Consider the following 19,411-nt stretch of genomic DNA (forward strand, 5'->3'; position numbering starts at 1 on the left):
GGCTTCGGCCCTTTCCTTGCGCACGACGCTCGTAAAGGTGCGCAGGAAGCCGCTACGGAAGAGGTCCCATGTCGTTAAGGTCGACTCCCGGTTCTCAAACCACGTTCTGGCGGCGTCTTCTAAGGCGAAGTAGACATGCCGCAGCTTGTCGTCGGAGTCCCAGTTGTTGAATGTCGCGATTCGCTCGTAGGTCTCCAGCCAGGATTCCGGGTCTTCAGTCGCTGCTCCATGGAAGGTCGGTGGGTCCCGGGGTTGTTGTAAGATAACGGGGGACGCTGGGGCAGCCATTGAGGTTGTCTTGACCACGATCTTCTTTGTCGCCTCAGGTAGAAGTCCGTGCTCTGGGGGCAGTCCTTGCAGTCTGCGGCTAGCACGCTGGTCTTGGGCGGTGTCGGTTTTGTCCTCGGGCTTCGGGCTTGGATCGCGGCTTTGCGGGGGCGTTCGGTACATGAACGCAGTAGCACCTCCACCAGATGTCACGTGGTCGTGACGTCAAAGAACACAGTAGTACTACTGCGAAAGGCAAAAACTAGCTTTTATTGGGCGAACCTGTGCCCACAAAACACGCTACACTTAAAGCACAACGAGAGCGGCGAACACAGTCGGCGATCGTCGTAAATCTGATCAGCGGTTCAAGTGCGTCGGCTTTTATAGAGCAGTCGTCGAATGTTCCAGACTAATCGTTCGGACCCGTGTGCCTTCCACAAAGTTCTACACCATTCGCGTTATGCTATGTTCACACTACGGTCGTAACGCGCGTAACAGCTCTTTTGGCGTATCGAAGGTAACGGCTGTAAAAAACGTTACGGCAGTTAAGCCGGCACCTTTGTTCACATTTACTGCTGCTTAAATTACGGCTTTTACAACAAGCCAATCAAATTTGGAGAATGGACGTCACCAGCGGTCCAATATGGCTCCTGCCAACATGCGAGCGCTGGCCGAGATCGAAGAAATTCACGCTCAAAACAAACTTATAGTCATGTATTCAATCGCCCAAAGACGACGAAGGCGACGCAGAAGGGCTTGGGTGCGGCAAGTATTTCTCGACAGGGCCGCGGACGGCGATTTTCACAACCTTTTCGCCAAGCTCCGAGTTGGTGACGCTGCGGTGTTTCATAACATCATGCGCATGTCGCCCCAGCAGTTCCGCTTCCTTGAAAACCTAATGAGACCACTCATCGAAGTTCGGAGCACGCATCTGCGGCCATCGATTTCCTCGGCGGATAAACCAGATGAACTGAAAACAGTCTCGCAAGGCGCACTGCAAAAATTTTCACGAACACAGCCAATCGTGCGCACGGAATGGCGGAATGGCAGTTCCCGCGCCCGGAGCTGTCTGCAGACGGGAGGACGGAAGTGTCGTCACCGGTTGTTGAAAGCCGAAAGCTTATCGGTCATTGGCTGTGTCGCAACGGTCGTAACATAACAGTCGTAAATGTTGCCGACCCTTCAACACTCTCACCCACGATTTTTGCGAGAATTGCGCACGTTGGTACCTTTACGTTCGCAGTCTGAACTAGACGCATACGCTTGTTGCGCTTCCGCTTACGTATGTTACGAAAAATCGGCGCCTTACGAACGTAGTCTGAACATAGCATTACGCGATGAAATCAGATAACACAAGGTTCGGCGACAAGAGACAGCCAGGTAGAAGCATCGATAACTTTCCAGAAACATCGGATACATTCAGGCGCGTCCCTCGCTGTGCGATTACAGTTGTTAAGCGGCGAAACGTGGTCGCCCGATAAAGATAAGCACACGTGTCAATATCGCAAGAGTAATGCGTGCTGCTCGTTTTAGCGTATGCGCGAGATGTTGTGACACGTTAGCGAATTTTATGTGAAACGTTCTCAAAGTGTTTTGCAGTGGACGTAATATTCCTAACACCCGGCTCAGCTGGCTACACTGCATGGTAGCTAGCTTTTTATATGATGAAAATGTGCTAAATTGTTGTTTTTCCTGATTTTATCGTAATATTTTAGTAAAGGAATGCGCCAGTTGACGTTTTCAATGAAAATTCTTTTGTTACATCTTCACCGCCTTGTATTTACTCGCATTACAATTCAAATATATATGTAAAATTGTGAAAACTTGCAGGGTACGTATGGAAAGGACCTGATACATTAGCTCGTTCAGCTCAAATGAATCAGGTAATCAATTCAATGAAATATTCTTTTTTCTTTTCTTTCGAACAGTAGTTCGGGGTCCTCGAGCGAAAAGTTGTTGCAACCCATTTTAAATTGCCTGAGCTCTCACGTACATGAGAGTCGTTTTACGGGCCATATTTGATCAAATGTACACAAGCGCAGTACATTAATAAAGGAAGTAAATAAAAGCAAGAAGCTATCGGAAATGAACAAATATTACAAAGACAACGAAGTCAATTATTCATTGAATACATTCCCTCTGGAAATGTGCAGTTGCACTTAACCAAGTTTAAAGCGAGCACAAATATCACAAAATAACGCAAATAACAGATAAAATTGAATTATATTATGGGGTTTTACGTGCCAAAACCACTTCCTGATTATGAGGCACGCCGCTGCGGAGGACTCCGGAAATTTTGACCTCCTGGGGTTCCCTTGCGTGCACCTAAATCTAAGTACACGAGCGTTTTCGCATTTCGCCCCCATCGAAATGCGGCCGCCCTGGCCCGGATTCAATCCCGCGACCTCGCGCTCAGCAGCATAACACCATAGCTACTGAGCAACCACGGCGGGTGAAAAAATGCCAACGAATACCATGCCCAAAGCTAACAATTGTCTGTAGCATGTAGCAAGACCAACGTGTCCATGTACACATTTGTGGAGGAAAGATGACGTTGGAAACCTCAGAGATCGCGCAAAATAGCCCGTGCCCCAGCGCAGAACAAGCCATGTGTGGGCGCGGCGGGTACGTGAGTCACCGTGCTGTATGCTTACTTCGGATATTCTTTCAATAAAAACTTTTCAGTAGCAAACAAATAGGAATAAAGTAACGCGAAATAACACATTAGCCTCATTCTGATTGTTTGATAACTATAAAAGAAGGTGTGTGGGGGAATGACTATGTGGCACGTTCGCAGTGTACAGAAGGGCTCTTTTTTGACCGAAGAATGGTATTTGGTGCCTTAGACAAGGAAAATATATGTCGGTGTATCTCAGAACGCATGATAAATCTGGAGTTAAGCGTTTTTTGGAAGAAACTGTGTACATCATGAAAGAATATTGGCTCCATGTGATAATGATGTAGTCAATGATTTAGTTTGGCACGTCCATGCTATATCAGTACAAGCCCTGGAACCCAGAGTTTTATATCCGCCAACTATCTCAGCGGGCATGCTGGCATGTTCAAGTTATTATTGGATGGAGTACCTTAGTCTAGGTACATGTGGATATGAAAAAGCGCACCTTCTTTTTTTTTTTTGCTGGTGTGTAGCCAAAACAGTGGTCGACCACTTAAGCACATCGAAAAACTTTCTCTGGGCTTCGGCAACAGTTTCTCTGTCACCTTGTCCAGAAAGAAAGAGGCTAGTGTCATCTGCGTGAATCAAAATGAGGAGTCGATCGTCACAAACCTAAGAGTATAATTTATGTAGATATTGAATAGCATCAGCACCAGAATGCTTCCTTGAAGTACACCACAAGAATTGTTTTACAAAACCAACAACACTCAGCAATCGGGACGCATTGTTTTCTGTTGGACAGATATGAATAAAACTGTGACAAGTAGATGAGTGACGCTACGCATGCATAAGCACTTAACTTCGCGAGAATAATGACATGATTTAAGTTATCAGATATTTCGTGATAAACAATAAACTCGACGAGCGTAACCTTTCTTCATGCTTAGACATTTCTAATTGTCCGCTATTTTGCAGCTAATACTGATGTATGAATAGATTTTCGACATTGAAAGCCGTGCTGAAACTCTGGAAGTATTGTGCTTGCGAAAGAAAGCGTTAACGTGGACGAAAATAATGTGCTCTAATATCTTGGAGATGACAGGTATATATTCGTATCCGTACACAGGGTGTCGCAACTATCATGTGCCACAGTTTAAAAGTATGCTATTTCCACGTGGCAGGACAAAAACAAGATAATGTTGTTTATTGTCGCCTGGCGATATTCAGATAACTTTTTTTGCATTCTGAATAATGACATAACGAGTCCTAATTATTAATTCAACTTATCCAATACTACTATTCGATGAAAATTGGCAGAAACTTGTATTGGCTTGGGCACCACTTACGAAAGTTAATCTGGAGTTCTTTTAGCCCCCGTAATGAGTTCCTATGGAGTCCAAAGGGACTCGATGAGAACTCGAGGTCCATTTAGTCGTCTGCACAGAATATGTATGCGAATTATGAAGCAACAAATCCATAGAACCATGCCAATGCACACACAATATACGTGCGATGGAAAGGACATTTAGGTCAAATGTACTCAAGTCTATAAAATAATTTTATAGAATGCCTATAGAAGTTCTGAAGCAATAGGTTTATATAATGGCTCTACATTCACCCTCTATGAACGTTCTATAGATGCTGTATCGACACCATATGTAGGAAACTCTATACAAGAATGTGTACAGAAGGCGTTTATCACATCTAGTGCTACCTATCTATACAACGCCTCTCCATTCCTACTCTATAAATGTGCAATGGAAAGCGCATTGCATCATACATTCTGAGTTTTAAAGAGAAACATTTATAGAACGTCTACAAAACCTAATATGCGACCTGTCTAAAGAATGGGTTTCCATTTGTACTCTATAAACGTTAAATAGAGGGTGCATTGACATCATATGTACTAAGCTCTATAGAGTAATGTGTACAGGACGTGTAAAAAGCTAAAGTGCGGCCTGTCTATAGACTACCTCTCCTTTTGCACTCTATAAACGTTCAACAGAAGGTGCTACACACTCTTGAATAACACCATTATATTGTCACATTGCACTATTCGTAATACAACGTTTGTGACCGTACGGCCCCTAATTGCCGTAGATGTGTTTTCGCACACTAGAAACATTTATATCTTGTCTTTGAGCCTATATCTGCGTTCCATATACCTAAAGCCCGTTTTTGCAGTAATTAGAGCTTCCTTTCTTACTAGAAAATTAACGAGAGCAATTTGGAACATGCTACTTCGCTTTTGCATTCCTGATGACGTATTTATTATATAATAGGTATCTTTAACGACCCAAGGCACGCCCAATTGGCGCGTTTGAGGCTGACCAAAAAACCACATCCCGCCTTGAGCGTCGGTAACTGTTTAATATTTCGCATTAAATGGGAAATCCCGAGTATGCCGGAGCAGTCTCTCCATCAAGAAGATATCTGTTCTTACACCATACGCAGCTGACACCAAAACTTCGAGCTTTGCAGATCTATTTTCTGAAGGTCGTCAATGTTTTTGTAGAAACGTCTGTATATTAAATATGACGTCATTCCCAAACCTTGAATGCATCCAGCACTTTATCAAGAACATAGCTGACGCACGAAATGACATTTCACTTTTTTATTTAGCATTTCTGGCGACTTCTACGAGAAATGTCAGCAGACGGCTACCAAGAAGCCTGCGCAAAGCAGTTCTTGAGTGTTGTCAATCTGTTACGTTTGAGACAGTAGTTTGAAAAGAAAGGCAGTCGTTGCTGCTGCATGAAGGAGCCGAAAAATGTCAGCAATCGCTTCTTTATACACTTATTCTCGGCGGTTGAACAGCTTTTAATATCAAATGATGTGCAGTCACATTTATGTGCTGAGACTAGTGAAAAGCGCATCATCTGCATTTATATGCACTTCAAGGCATCTACCAAATGTGTTAAGAACTGGAAACCACCATACCATTCACACAGTTGCATGTTTTTATGAACAAAAATATCTCTATATATAAAGAATCATCAGCTTGTAAGCAGGGTTCTTAAACAAATTGCAAGGTACCATCGCTCGCGTGACCTCTGGATATCCGCGCTTCTCCCCACCTCAAAAAAAGTGGTATATAGTTCACTTTTATACAAACTAGCGCCTGTTTAACTTCTAATGGGAGGAGATAATCACTGTCGAATTTTTCACAGCGGTGACAACGTTTCGCGATGCGCAAGAACTTATCCGACGGTGCTCTAATTTATACGGATGGGACATGGCGCGATGCAGCATGCAAGACCATATGTCGGCAAACTGACCTGTGGCAGACTGACTCGTGAGTCGACTCACGCAGACGCACTTAGACTTCGAGCTGCTAGGAAGTCTCAGTCTTAATGAGCCAGCATGAGCAGAACTATCATGAGTCTGGGTCTGAGTGAGTCCTGATGTTTGCAAACTTCGCGAGTGGATATCAGTGCGCCACACCCCGAGTGAGCCGTATGGAGAAAGTATTTTTAATGAGACTGAGAGCATTATATTTACTTTAGTGACATAATGGGGGAGGGGGAGTCTATCTCGCGCACAATAATAACATTAACTGATAAATGCAACCTGCTAAAATATATACTAAATTGTGCAATTCAACTGATGTGAAACGACCTTCAGTTAGGGTTGTAGCTTCCAAGCTGGTTGGCATTGCTCGTGCTCCTTATACATCTGTGTCCCGGTTCTGCGGCGTAGTCATAGATCGGCATAGTCCCTCATCAGCGCACCCACTGATACATACATTTCATAGGCATCAGTGGGAGTGGGAGTGAAGAAGTATTTGAATGGAAGAGATCAGAAACAAGAGTGAGCCAGTGGATGAGGTGGACGTATCAACTTGAGTTAATATAGGTGGGTGTGAATGGGCCAGTTTTTACTTGGGCCACTATCAATGCGGGGACGCAAGTATGAGCGCTTGTAAGTGGCGCTGAATGTGAGTGGACGTGTGATACACTGTGAACGTTTGCGAATATGATTGAAACACCTTTGTCAGCCTGCTGTTGGCGTGTCTGCTGGACCATCGTGAACAATATGGAAGAGCGCTAAATTTATTTATTGTTGGACATCTTATCGAGTAACCTAATATAGAGTAATGCTAGCTATCTTTGAGTGGGCTGTCGCAGCCGGCCGCGAAATCCTGATTGAGTATTCTGATGACGGAACGGCTTTCCTCCATTAAACCAATTTAAGAAGTTCTACAAAATAAAGTTGTTTGCTACTACTACTGCATAAGCCACTTCTTGTGCAAAGTATATTTTATCTAGGGTGCGCCCCCTCACATATGGAAACACGTATTCATTTCGAATTTATTCGGAGTGTTCACCACCACTCGCACTTTATCATACCATAGGTGCACCTGATATGCTCAGCCGTTAACAAGCAGCAAAGCTTTTGCTCTCCTTGAAAGGGTGGAGAATGCCAAAACGCAAATATTTGGGAACTCTAATAATTGTTACAAACCACCTCCACCAATGAAATTTATCATTTTGTTTAACCAAGGAAGGGACGCACTTTTTTCAAAGAAAATTATATCTTCCTACGTCGTGTAGTTCTGAAGTTCCACAATTTTAAAAAGAGTCATAGCCACAGCGCCTAATATTCGGAATGCTTGTAAGTTCTCAAAACGCACATAATTTCCCCACACACGTATACTTTTCCACATACGTCGTACTTGGCGTACCAATGAAACGTTTCCAATATATTGCATTGCTCCAGCGCATGCGACTAACATTAGAAATTTTCGTCGACACCTGCACCTGACATTATCCATCTACTGCTTCGCTCGCAAAAGTACAAAGGGCTACGTGGAACGTAAGAGAGCTCTCGCTGACAAGCAAGTCAGCTGCGTGCGCTTCTAGAAACTTCACAACATATCAAGTTGAATATATGCCGCACCTACCACAATGCATGTTTTCATTGGCGCTTCGTCCAGTGTAGCAGTATCTACAGCCTTACAGCTTCCTGCGACCGCAGCTACTGCTGCATGGCGCAAGGCATACGGGACAGACGGGCACCAAATTTCTAGGGCTCATGGGTGATGCCACATGGGCGCCAAGCAATAAGTGCAGCCAATGGAAAACACAAACTACGAAGATGCTGCTCTTGGCACTGTTAACGCAACTGGAGATTGTGGCTACGTCTGCAGGGGCTGCATTGTTATTATCTGCTAGCATTAAAATGCTCATCCTAACGAAAAACTTGTATGCTGCCTTGTGTACTGCAAGAAAGGCGAAATTAATGGAGAGGCGAATTAGACGAAGGTGTGAGGGGTGGAGACACCTGACGTCACGATCGAGGAAGCACGCTGCGGTTGAGGGGCGCGAAGGTGGAGCGCAACTACAGAGGAAAGGATGAGGGTGCATCATACGTCATACGCTCCAAACTCAGGAAAGCGCTATAACACCTTTTCGCGATGGCAATAAAATGAGTGAGTAGGCGCATGGCGACCGAGATCGCGCGCGCTGGCAGCTTTTGCTCCGGCTTTTCGATATAGCGCGTTCCCCAGCAGAAATAAAATGACACAAAACTGAAATACAGCGCGCACGCCCGGCTACTCCCTGATGGGGCTATTAGGCGAGGTCCCTGAGACACGCAAAGACGACCGTAGAAGGCCAACAGCGCAAAATATCAGCGCGCGTATTGACTCTCTTCCTCGTCTTCAATACAGACCTATAGTATAGGTCTCCATTGAGTTTTTAACCCCTGATAAGAAAGGAAGGAATGACTGCCAGTTTGTTTCTGAAATGTGTTTCAAAGCACGTGTTTGTTAATAGTAGTCTACATGGATGTGTTGAAAACGACAATACCATGATTAGGTACATCTTTCCAAGAACTAGTCTTCTGTGTTCCAAAGACAACCGGTTTGTTCCTGTATACAAGCTTCGGGAGACTTTCGGAACGCGCCAGAACGCAGACGTAATACAAGATGATGCACCGGATCAAGAACCTCTAACGCACACTTTTGAGCTCAGCCGTACACAAAACATCCTTAGTCCAATTGTGACCAGACAACAGCATTGTATACGCCAAGCAGACATGTTCTATCTGAACACCGTGATCGGTGGGATAGGAGCTTTATTAACAGCGATGCTGTTTAAGCTGGTGGTTAGGCCAGCGAAGGTGCGTAGCGAAACCTGGCCGAGAGATGACGTTATTGTGCGTGCCGGCACCGCTTCACCGTAGCTTTGCCTCGCCGTGCCGTACGGAGGCCACGCATGCGCAGATGCGGATATAAGCCGTAACGTCATTACGGGGGTATAAAAGCAGCTCCGCTCCGCCACCACGCCGTAGAACGGCCGGGTCTACGACGAGAGAGATGAGGCGACAGAAGAAGAGCGTTACTCCAGAAGAAAAGGAATAGCAGCGCGAAAGCCACCGTATCGCTACTCGAGAACTGTTGCGAAAACTTCGGTCCAATCCCGAATTTCGCGCCGGTAAAGCGGCGGCGAAGCGTCAACTTGGCCGAATTTCCAAGCACAACCACGCATACATTTAGCCAAACCAAGAATAACCTATGTGGAGCAGCCAGCTTCGCTGTTTGCCCAGTCTTCGCGCCACATAGCGACGCTGTCCCAATTTTTTTTCATATTTGTGCATTTTAGAGAGTGCTGCTTTGCATACACGATGTGTGCTTTGAAGTTGAGCTTCTTCTCAAAGATTACACCAAGAAATTTGTGTTCAGTTCTTGCTGTGAATTGTTATCCTTTAATGTGTAATGTTGGGCTCTGTGTGAGATTTCAGTATTTACTGAAAGGCACGCATATTTTTTATGGTCAAAATTTAAGATCATTCTCAGTTGCCCCTGGCACTATAGATTTTACGCCCAGCTGGAGTTGGCGCTCGAAAGTGACCATATTACAAGACGAGCTACGAAGTTGTATGTCATCGACATTCAAACGCATTATGGAAGACGTAATAACTGTATTTATCAAGTTAAGCTTAATTAAAAATAATGTAACACTTAGTACTCCATCCTGTGGCACTCCATTCTTTTTTACAGAACAGTTAAACAAAGTTGCTCCAAACATTGCCTGATAAATTTGGTTCTCCAGATAGGTTTTGATTATGGGCACGTTGCGAGTGCTAGGCGGTGCCCCGTCTTTCGCACCCCTAGCACCATCTGACGCATAGTTGCTCAAACGGGGTACGATTACTCGCGGCGTCAGCAGCTTGCGCTGCGTGTTTGGCGCCCTGTAAAACGTTAGTGATGGCGCGAAAAAGCGTGCCGTAATTAATTTTAGCCAGGTTTCAGGAATTACAAGATCGTGACAGCTTTTTTCGTGGAAAGAATTTGGAGAAAGGAAGTGGTCTACTTGAAGCGGGGCACGTCTACGACGTGAGGGAATGGTGAACTCGCCGGATAGGAAGTGACTGCTAGGTGTATTCCACAAACAAAAATCACCGCACCAGCGCGATGCGTGAAGCTCAGCGCAAGTTAGTTCATTATATACGATGTGGACGCATGAAATTATAGCTGACAGATTCTTGTAGATCGAAGGCAGCAGAGAAATCTTAACGAGGAGCTGTGATTGCCATGCTGGCATTGCAGGGAAGTGCAAGCACGCGGCGGTAGTTGCCCTGTACATACAGGACGGCAAATGCGACTCCATACCACCTAATCCAAGAACGCGGTGTGTACCAACGTCTCGTAAGACCTTCCCGAGTTATTCTAATGTTGTTCCCTCTTAACACACAAAAAATGATGGATTTACAGTTTTGTTAGACTAGGCTGGGAAAATGTTTTCGCGCAAGTTACTGGATGCTCGAGACTTTATGTTGTTGCGATTTTTCAGTGCTTGCAAAAGAGGTTGCAATAAACCCCGTCGTCAAATATTTTGGTGATCTCAAGTGCCCCTTAGTTGATATGGTGGGCGCAGAAGGATGTATGCCGGCTAAGCCAGCTGCAACCCATCCTCGTAGCACTCAGCAAGCCCTGGCGCTGTTTGAATGGGAAAGGATTGGGAAAGATTTCTACAGATTTACTCCGGTACAGTGTGGAAACAAACTACTTTGTTTGCAGCATATGTTGGTACCCACTACAGCTGTCCAGTTGATGCCACTCTTCGCGTAAAACCAACGAATTGAGTGTTAACGCACTTGGCATAACGCCGGAACATAAAACAGTCGGCCATCGGAAAAGCGCGATCCAGCGTTGACGCCGTTCTACTTCATACGGTCGGCCCGGAAACCTGTAAAGCTTTGTTTTTCTTGATTTGGCGTACGTGCTGTTGCAGCCCCCTACGCAACAGCTCGGGTTGTATTTTAACATTGCTCAGAAAAGGAAACAGCTGCGCGAGAAACAGTGCACAGACGGGCTTTTCGAACGCAAGGGCGCCGGTCGTATCCTGCCGGGTGCGCGCTCGCCGCCGCGAGGGGCGCCCTCGTAGGTGCGGGAACTACGTTCGCAACCTGCCTATACCAAGCTTGTGCCTTTTTGTTTCTGTATCTACGCAAGTCCACTAACACGCTATGTCTCCACGTCGTACCATATGCTTTTGATAAGTCAAAGAAAACGGAGCCGCTATGTTGCCTTTGGACGAATAATTCATGAGTTATCTATTCTAACTTGACTAATTGGCCGATTGTACTGCGGTTCGCTCTGAAGCCACACTGATACTGATCAAGTAACCCATTATTTTACGAAAGGTGCACAAGCCGTTTGTTAGACAATCTCACAAATGTTTTTCCTAAACAGTTGGTGAGAGAAATGGACCAGTAATTGTTCGGGTTAAATGGTTTCTTTCCAGGTTTTAAAAGTTGTATAACTGTCGCCTTCTTCCATGCTTTTGGAAAAAAGCCTTCCGTCCACAACCTGTCGAAGAGGAGCAGCATTGTGTCGTATGTGTTCGAGTGTAAGTATCAGAGCATTTCATAGTGTACGTTATCCGGACCTGCTGAATGGCTCGTTCCTAAATTGTCGTATCAAAGAGATCAGTTTTGGTAAAAAGACAGTTATATGGCTCAGCACTATTCAGTGATATCCGAAGATTTTTTTTCTTTTCATCTGTGGACATTATCTTAAGAAACTCAGGAGCGTAGCGAGCGTAGATCTAAATTCGAACAAAGTACTCGCCATGTATATCTACTTGCCCTTCAAGATCCGTTTTCCCGTCAGATATAGGGAGTCTGTATTCTGTAGGAACTCCATCAATTTTTATCACTTTATCCCAGGCTAACTTATTTCATGTGCGACTGTTTATTATAGAGCTTACGTATCTCCCCCATGATTTTCTTCTTGCTATCCGTCCTTCCTTCCTAGTTTCACTGCGCATACGTTTAAATACCACAAAATTTTCGAATGTTGGGTATCTGTTCAGTCGCGACAACGCATAGTTTTCCTTTCAAGGAGCCCTAGCACATGCATCATTCCACCACGGTTTTGGTCTACGTGAAATGTTCCCTTGTGAAAGCGGAATAGTGTTTTTAGCTGCTTCTGAAATTTCCTTTGCCACCGAATCACATGTCTTCCATATCGAGTGCGCCGATGTCTTCAATCCCTTTTCATAAATTTCCAAAAAAAAAGAGACCGGTATGCCTTACCCAGTTTCCATATCTGTCTTCGTGCTGGCATTGTTCGAGCCACGTCAGTTGGTTTAAATACTATCTGGTATTGGTCGCTGCCAGATGGGTTTTCCCTAACATCCGAAGAGAAAATCATGGCGAGTGACGGCGTGCAGCAAGAGATGTCATTGCTTGAAGTAGATTGCGTTTTGTCAAGAAAATATGTTCGCATTCTATTCGTAGAATGGTACAGATTACAGTTGTCTAAAAATTGTTCCCCCATTTTTCCCCTCGAGTCGGTCTGGCTACTGCCCAATGTGCTGGTCTGAACATTGAAATCACCCAATAAAAGGAAAGGTTCTGAAAATTCCGTCACAATATTTTTTAGCCCGTTCCTTGTGATGTTCTTACCTGTTCGTAAGTACAGAGAGCATACTGTTATTATTTTTTCTATTGGAACCTTTACCAGAACAGCTTCTAAATTGGTTTTAAGCTTCACTTTGCGAACGGGGACTTCTTGAGCAACTACTATAGTAACTCCTCCGAAGTCGACTGAAGACAGTTTCCGGTGTTTGCGAAAGATGGTATACTGACGCAGAGATTGTTTATGGCAACCTTTCAAATGAGTTTCTTGCAAACACGTAACAGGATCTGCAGCATCTTCGAAAACATCCTAAATGCCATCAATATTAGTTCTTAAATAACGGCAGTTACACTGCTCAATAGTAGCCCTATTTGATGATGTCAATTACTAAGCAGTTCAAGAAGAAATGTCATGCAGAAAGTCACAAAGATAACATATGTAAATAAGCAAAAAGCTTGTGAAACTGCCTTTCAGGTCCCCTAACCTTTACAGGGAGAGTGACAGGAAGTCTACCCCTTTTCTCTTTTCCGGGCGGAATAGCAGAATTTTTCGTTTGCCTAGCAGACGTAGGCTCTTTGGTTTGATCAGACACACTTTCACTATATCATCTCCCTTTGGGCGTTAATCGTTACTGTTACTTGGTGAAGGTGACATTTTCTTGGGTAGAAAGTGGTCCTTCAGCACCGACGTTAAACCTTCGTGGCCTCTAGCGCGTGATGGCTGCCACCGGCCCCAGCAAAAGCATATCGGATTTTGGGAGAGGAGTGCGACGTGTATTTGTATTTTCTCTGCATAAGGGCCGGAGCACTCACAACCTGTCGAGCAGCTCCATCTAGGTTCCAACTAGTCTCCGTCCGTGTCACTTCGTGCTATAGTCCAAGATCCTCCAACTAACACCATTCGCGGCGCATGTCTCTATGCGCAGCGTGTGCTTAAGTACCTCTATTGGCAAACACGACTCTCTTTTTGGCTTCGATGTATACTTTCTCCTGTACCTTCACTGCAATCGCTTCTTTTCCTTTTTTTTTCACTCAGGACAAGATCTGGAAAAGGCCGCATGCTGACCCCCGTAATTTGCACAACACAACTCGTTTGTGCACGTTTTATCACCTTGGTCTGTTTGACCGGAAGTTGCACTTCCGCGGCATGACTGAGATCCCTGTCCGTATTTCTGACCCTGACAGCACCCGCGGGGATTGGGCAATTATGTTCGGACAGTAAGGTACAGGCAAGTGGCTGTAACGGAAATTGGAAGCGTTGTAGTGTTGCAAGTCAGCTCACTGTGTTTCGTTAGAATTTCATCCTCACTTGTTGTAATTTATATCCTTCTTGCAACTACCACATCCTCATCACTCAAGGCTTTTTCTACTTCCTCGTCTGTGTATTTTAGAAGTTCTGTATCTGAGATTACACACTTAGCATAGTACGGTGTATGATGTGGCGAGACAGACACAATGTTGTGGCTGATCTTCTCAAGTCTCTTAACCTTTCTACTATGCTCAGCCATCATGACTTCGAGCAAGAGGTCTCCAGAATTTGTTTTCGTTGCTCTGTAGGTCTGACCAACACGCTCGTTGATTGCTTTGGCAATCAGGAAAGGGGACATGTCCTGAATTTTTGTTCAGTTTCAATTGTGATGACAAACTTTGTAAACCAATCACAGCGTTTAGTGAAGTTTATTACCTCGGTCCGGTGCCTTTCTGGCTTCCGATCAGGTTCTGCTGAAGAGGGGGTTTTATACATAAAGATACATAGACGTTCGGCAGCTAATCTGGCTGCCCACCATGGAAGCCAGCGCTGGAGTGCTTCAAAAACCACTAGCCATATGTAACCGCTATAGCCATATGGGCATGACCAAGGATGGCCGCGCTAACATTGTGAGCCATAGCCACCCGGAAACTCGTAAATGAAGTGAATTGGGGACAGAAAAGATGGAATTGCGTAAAGGAAAGGAAAATACCACCCAGCATTATCAACTAACGATCGTCTGAGAAAAGTGTTCCGGATGTACCAAGGGTTACCTGCCGCCCCAACAGGACCATGAAAGGCATGCGAAGGTCAGCCAGCATCATTTCCCCATTATAAAAGCATGTTGTCGCCTCAGGTGCAACACTTGCAGGCACCTTCAAAGTGGCATTATAATTAAAAGCGCCGCAAATAGTTAGACACGCGAAGCCAAATCTAGCTTCACTTGTACAAGTTCAGATGTGATTTATATGCTTGAGTGTTCCTTCTGTAAGAAACAATATATCGGTGAAACGGGACAATCAATGAACGTCAGATTAAAGAAACATCGTGCGGACACAACTAGAAATATTCCCAAACCGATCGCTGAGCATTTCAATTAACCAGGTCATAACTTTGATGAAGTTAAACACTTTATCTTGCAGTGAAATTTCCGTTCTTAACGAGACACAGAGAGAATAATACCTTATACATAAGTTCAAGAGATTGCAACTAACAGGCATAAAAGTTGCAAAGGGAGCTTTAGAAATTATTGGCTATGCTAAATTTCAAGCTATAGGCAACAACACATAGTTTGGTTGCTCAGTGTTTTTTCGCTTTCTTTTCATTTTTCCCATTTATTCATTTACTTATACTATAATTAATTTATTTATTTATATATTTGTTTATTCCATTTCAATGTTTTTTAGAGTTTTAGTTTAGAGTTTTCGCTGTCATCGAGGGAGATGTGTTTATGTTTACCTGCGTGCGCGTGACACCAAACTGGATAATTTAGTTGAAACACGTTGACGCGCTAGTTGGTTTCAATTTATGATAGAATGGCTAAGCGCGACTGAACAAGATGTCCAAAGAAGCGGACACGCAAAGACAACGCTGTCTTAGTGTGTCTGTTTCTTTCTACGTCCTTGTTGAGTCAGCCTTACAAATGCTATCATTGTTAATTTAGTTAGTATGCGAATGTTACAGGTTTACACGTCCGATAAAAGTATTATCCTAACTTTGTACAGCTATCTATTAACTTGATATAGCAGTCGGTGCTTCTCATTTTGGGCAGAACTGGGATTTTTTTTTTCATTCCCGACGATAGCTGCGATGGATACTGGCGGTGGCGGCAGGCATCGCCAACCGAAAACATCGCCAACCGAAACAGATATTGGAATGAGCCCATAACAACTTACAATATAAAAAAGGGTATCATAGATACCACGATTGCCAGGGTGCACCTTCTCGATACGTTTTGCTTTCAATCTTTGGGCAAGGGCAGCGGGGCATTGCACCCTTGTGTCGCTTTTCAGTCTCCCCTTTGTAGCTTTCAGCAAGCTTGTGGAAATGAAAGGAGTGATAAAGCCAGTGACCACACCAATGACCACACCTAACAATGGTTGAGCTAGAAGGATTCAAGAAATATATTTATTTAAGTGCCTCACGCATTTCAACTGGAATATTATGTCAGGGGGCTTAAAGTTTTGGTGAGAACAGAAGCAGATTGAACATTGTTATTGGAAGATCATTATACAGTAATAAACAGATAAGCACACTTTAAAGTCTGACTCAAAGGAAACACTTCAAAAACAAATGCTGCCTATTTTTATCTTTAAATATAGAGGGGTCAGAGATGGGAACAATCCTGTGCAGAAGGCCATTCCGATAGGTGATTGGTCGTGGCAAGGCCGGTGAGTTGAATGCGGTGGTTTGTCCCGAAAGACGTTTGAAACGGAGGTGATTATAGAATTGGTTCATAGTGCGATCTGGCTGTGTAAGAGGTAGGGACAAAGGAAGATGGCTACGAACAAGTTTTTGGAAAAGGCAAATAATTGCCATTATTCTGCGACATTCCAAGAAAGGAGGGACAACGATGTCTTAATATTAGTTATGATGGAATTCCGGCTTAGTCTCATGCAATAAAGCCAGCGGCATGACTTTGTCATAAGCACTCGTGAGGACGACTTAATTTCATAGTGATAACATTCTGTCATTAGTTAGAAAACTGTTCGGACCCTTTTAAGTAACGCGGTATTATAAGGCACAAAGGCAGAACTTCAAACACGGCCTCGGCTTGGGTGCTGTCCCTATAACACCTTAGTTGAAAATCTGTCAAGATTAAAAAAAAGAAAAGTGCACTCTGTGTGCAGTTTACGAATCTGGAAGCCGGCGTTGAATGTAATACAGTAACGAATAATTTTACAAAGCGCTAGAGTACGTAGAGCCAAGCAAAACAGACATCAAAGCCCAAATTCTTCACCACATGCCAAAATTTGCTGTTTCACAGACGGTGCCCCAAAATTCTTGATCGAAGTCATCATGAAAGAAACGAGATTTCTATATCCGTAGCGCGCGTACACGCCTCGTTAGTAATGGTTTCATTCGCCTAAACATTTTGCATTGTCAAGTGGCTTAGTACTCTTCTCGCGTAGACGCTTTCAAAAGAGTGTGGCCAGCTCTGACTGCAGACATCAATATGCCACTGTGCTTGAATAAGACATTTTGAGGGCTCCTTCTTTGCTGCCTTCACGCGTGTTTGGCGTACCGATGATCTGGGTAGTTTGTAAGCATTTCTAGAGAAAAAACTGCCATTGCGAGCCTTATTTCATCAAAATGATTGCAACCATTGGCAAGTTTTACAGTTGGCCATAATGCAGACTACACTGAGTGCCGTACATAGTGGTCATAGCTTTCCTTTTGTTTGGCAAGCAGCAACACAGTTTTTTTTTTCCATTTCGTCATTGCCGTGCCTCGCGTTTCGATTTCCGAGTTCGCTGACTAACTCGCGCTTTCGGCATCCATTTCATGTTGTAGAAAGATTCGCACAAATACCTAATGCAATTCCATCAATGATATATTAGACAAGACAGCCTCACGTTTTCACCTACGCCACGAGCACTAATTCCTCGTCTAGCGACCCGATTTGAAAGTCAAGCGTCACCTTCTGTTCTGTGTTATCGACCCTGCGCCTGTTACATTTGGAGCGCGTGATAACGGAGGTAGCAGTTGATGATGACGAGTGTCGTCTCGTCTTTACGCATCCGTGGTACTGAATACTTACCTGGTTCAGTGCCACAGTAGCCTCAAAAACACAGAACACCGAGACCAGCCCGGGAGCCTGTTTAGACAGACTGAAGTCGCCCATTGTTCTTTCCGCGTGCTTTTTTTCATGCGTATTGGAAACTCACGTAAATAGCCACACAGTTTAGCAAACTTCATACACACAGGGGCACTGCAGGACCAGCCGATGAGAAACTATTGCGGTCAAGCGCACAATGCGGACTTTTCGGAGCGCTGTAATTGCGATAGCGTGTTTTGGCATCAATGAGGAAGAGCAAGTATTATGGGTGTTTTGCATTAATTCTGTCCACGGTCTGCGAGCCTGCCTCGCGGTAGCGTGTCTTACGAATGACAGCTATAGAAGACAACTATTTATCAGTAAGCTTAGTTTAAGCTTTTCATTGGCCTTTGCAAGTATTTCTCATAAAACTTCACTTAACCGTCACCAATACAAAGATAATTTGTCATTGTCTTCAATATGCCGGCTAAATACTAAGTGATGCTAACTGTTTTTTTTAACTACGTAATATTGTAGTTGTGAGCTGCTTAAGCCAACTGCAATGAAGTTCCCCTTGGGCTGAAATTGGCTATAAATGTGTGGCACATATTAATAAAGTAATCTTTGCAAAATCGCACAGCTAGTAATTCTATCACTTTAATACTAGTATAATTGAAATAGCGCTGAACCAGAACACGCGAGCAGCAGGTGGTAAGCGGTAGTGATTCGGATATGATGCTGCAAAGGCTACATTTCGCGAGCACAGTCTCCACTTGCGGCGCCAAACAATGTCTGAATGCAGTGCCTCCAGAGTGTAAAAGGTAAAACTTCGTGCGCACTTTGTGCTTAGCGTCTGCTACTTTCCATGATTTTCCACAGATGGCGCTACTTGCCGTCTTCATCTATTAGGTGCAGTATGGTCATCAGCTTGTCAAAGTCAGTGCGATGCTTGTCTCCCAGCGAAGACGGAACGCATCGACGTTCTGCTCATTGATCGCCAAAAGTCAGATAATGAAATCCAGCTTCACTCCGTAGAGAATTGCATTAAAAAAGAACATCGCCGGCATGAAACACCGGTGGCACAGCACACAAAGCTGCCACCAGTTTGCCAACTCAACGTCTTGCAGACGTGCGGGGTCTAGTCCCTGACACATGACCGCTGCAAGCAAGTGTAGGAGACAACACTGGTGCTGATTCTTTACAGTCTAAATCGTACGTCACTTCCGGCGAGTGGTGAATGCGGTGCTTTCTTTTTCGGTTTTGGAATGAAAGACATAAATTTCGGCAACAGTTTTGTGACGCATCTGCTCCCGTTTCAAGCGTCAAATATTGATGGCTACATTATTCTACAATATATATCTATATGCACTATAATACAACACAAAATATTGATGTCAATTGATGTCTAAAACATATGGATATATACGTTACATGTAAATGAGTTTTTTGTGTGATTTGAGCGAATGGGCTTTTTGAGTGCGGTTCGTATTCCGTGTTCCAATAAGACACATTGGTGCACAGACGCAGCCGAAAGTTAAGAACTCAGCACCTTCGCTTGCTGGAACAAATTATACCCAGTTATGCATACTCGGCCAGCTTCTCCCACCATTTGGTTTCTCGAACGAAACACCACGTTCATCACATCATGCCAACA

General features: G+C 44.3%; 1 protein-coding gene across 3 annotated transcripts in view; it reads left to right on the forward strand.

The window, feature by feature from the left end:
• The window catches only part of LOC135921181 (2-Hydroxyacid oxidase 1-like), a 94,527-nt gene that overhangs the window by 33,599 nt on the left and 41,517 nt on the right, over positions 1–19,411 (forward strand). For 2 of the 3 annotated variants that reach the window (XM_070523627.1, XM_070523626.1), the window contains one exon: positions 11,635–11,739. The gene's annotated coding sequence lies outside the window, so the exon portion shown is untranslated. Of the gene's footprint in view, positions 1–11,465; positions 11,534–11,634; positions 11,740–19,411 lie in introns of those variants that run through there. The other variant, XM_065455499.2, reaches the window with a different exon arrangement.

This window comes from Dermacentor albipictus, chromosome 8 (assembly GCF_038994185.2).
Source record: "Dermacentor albipictus isolate Rhodes 1998 colony chromosome 8, USDA_Dalb.pri_finalv2, whole genome shotgun sequence".
NCBI classification, from domain to species: Eukaryota; Metazoa; Arthropoda; class Arachnida; order Ixodida; family Ixodidae; genus Dermacentor; species Dermacentor albipictus.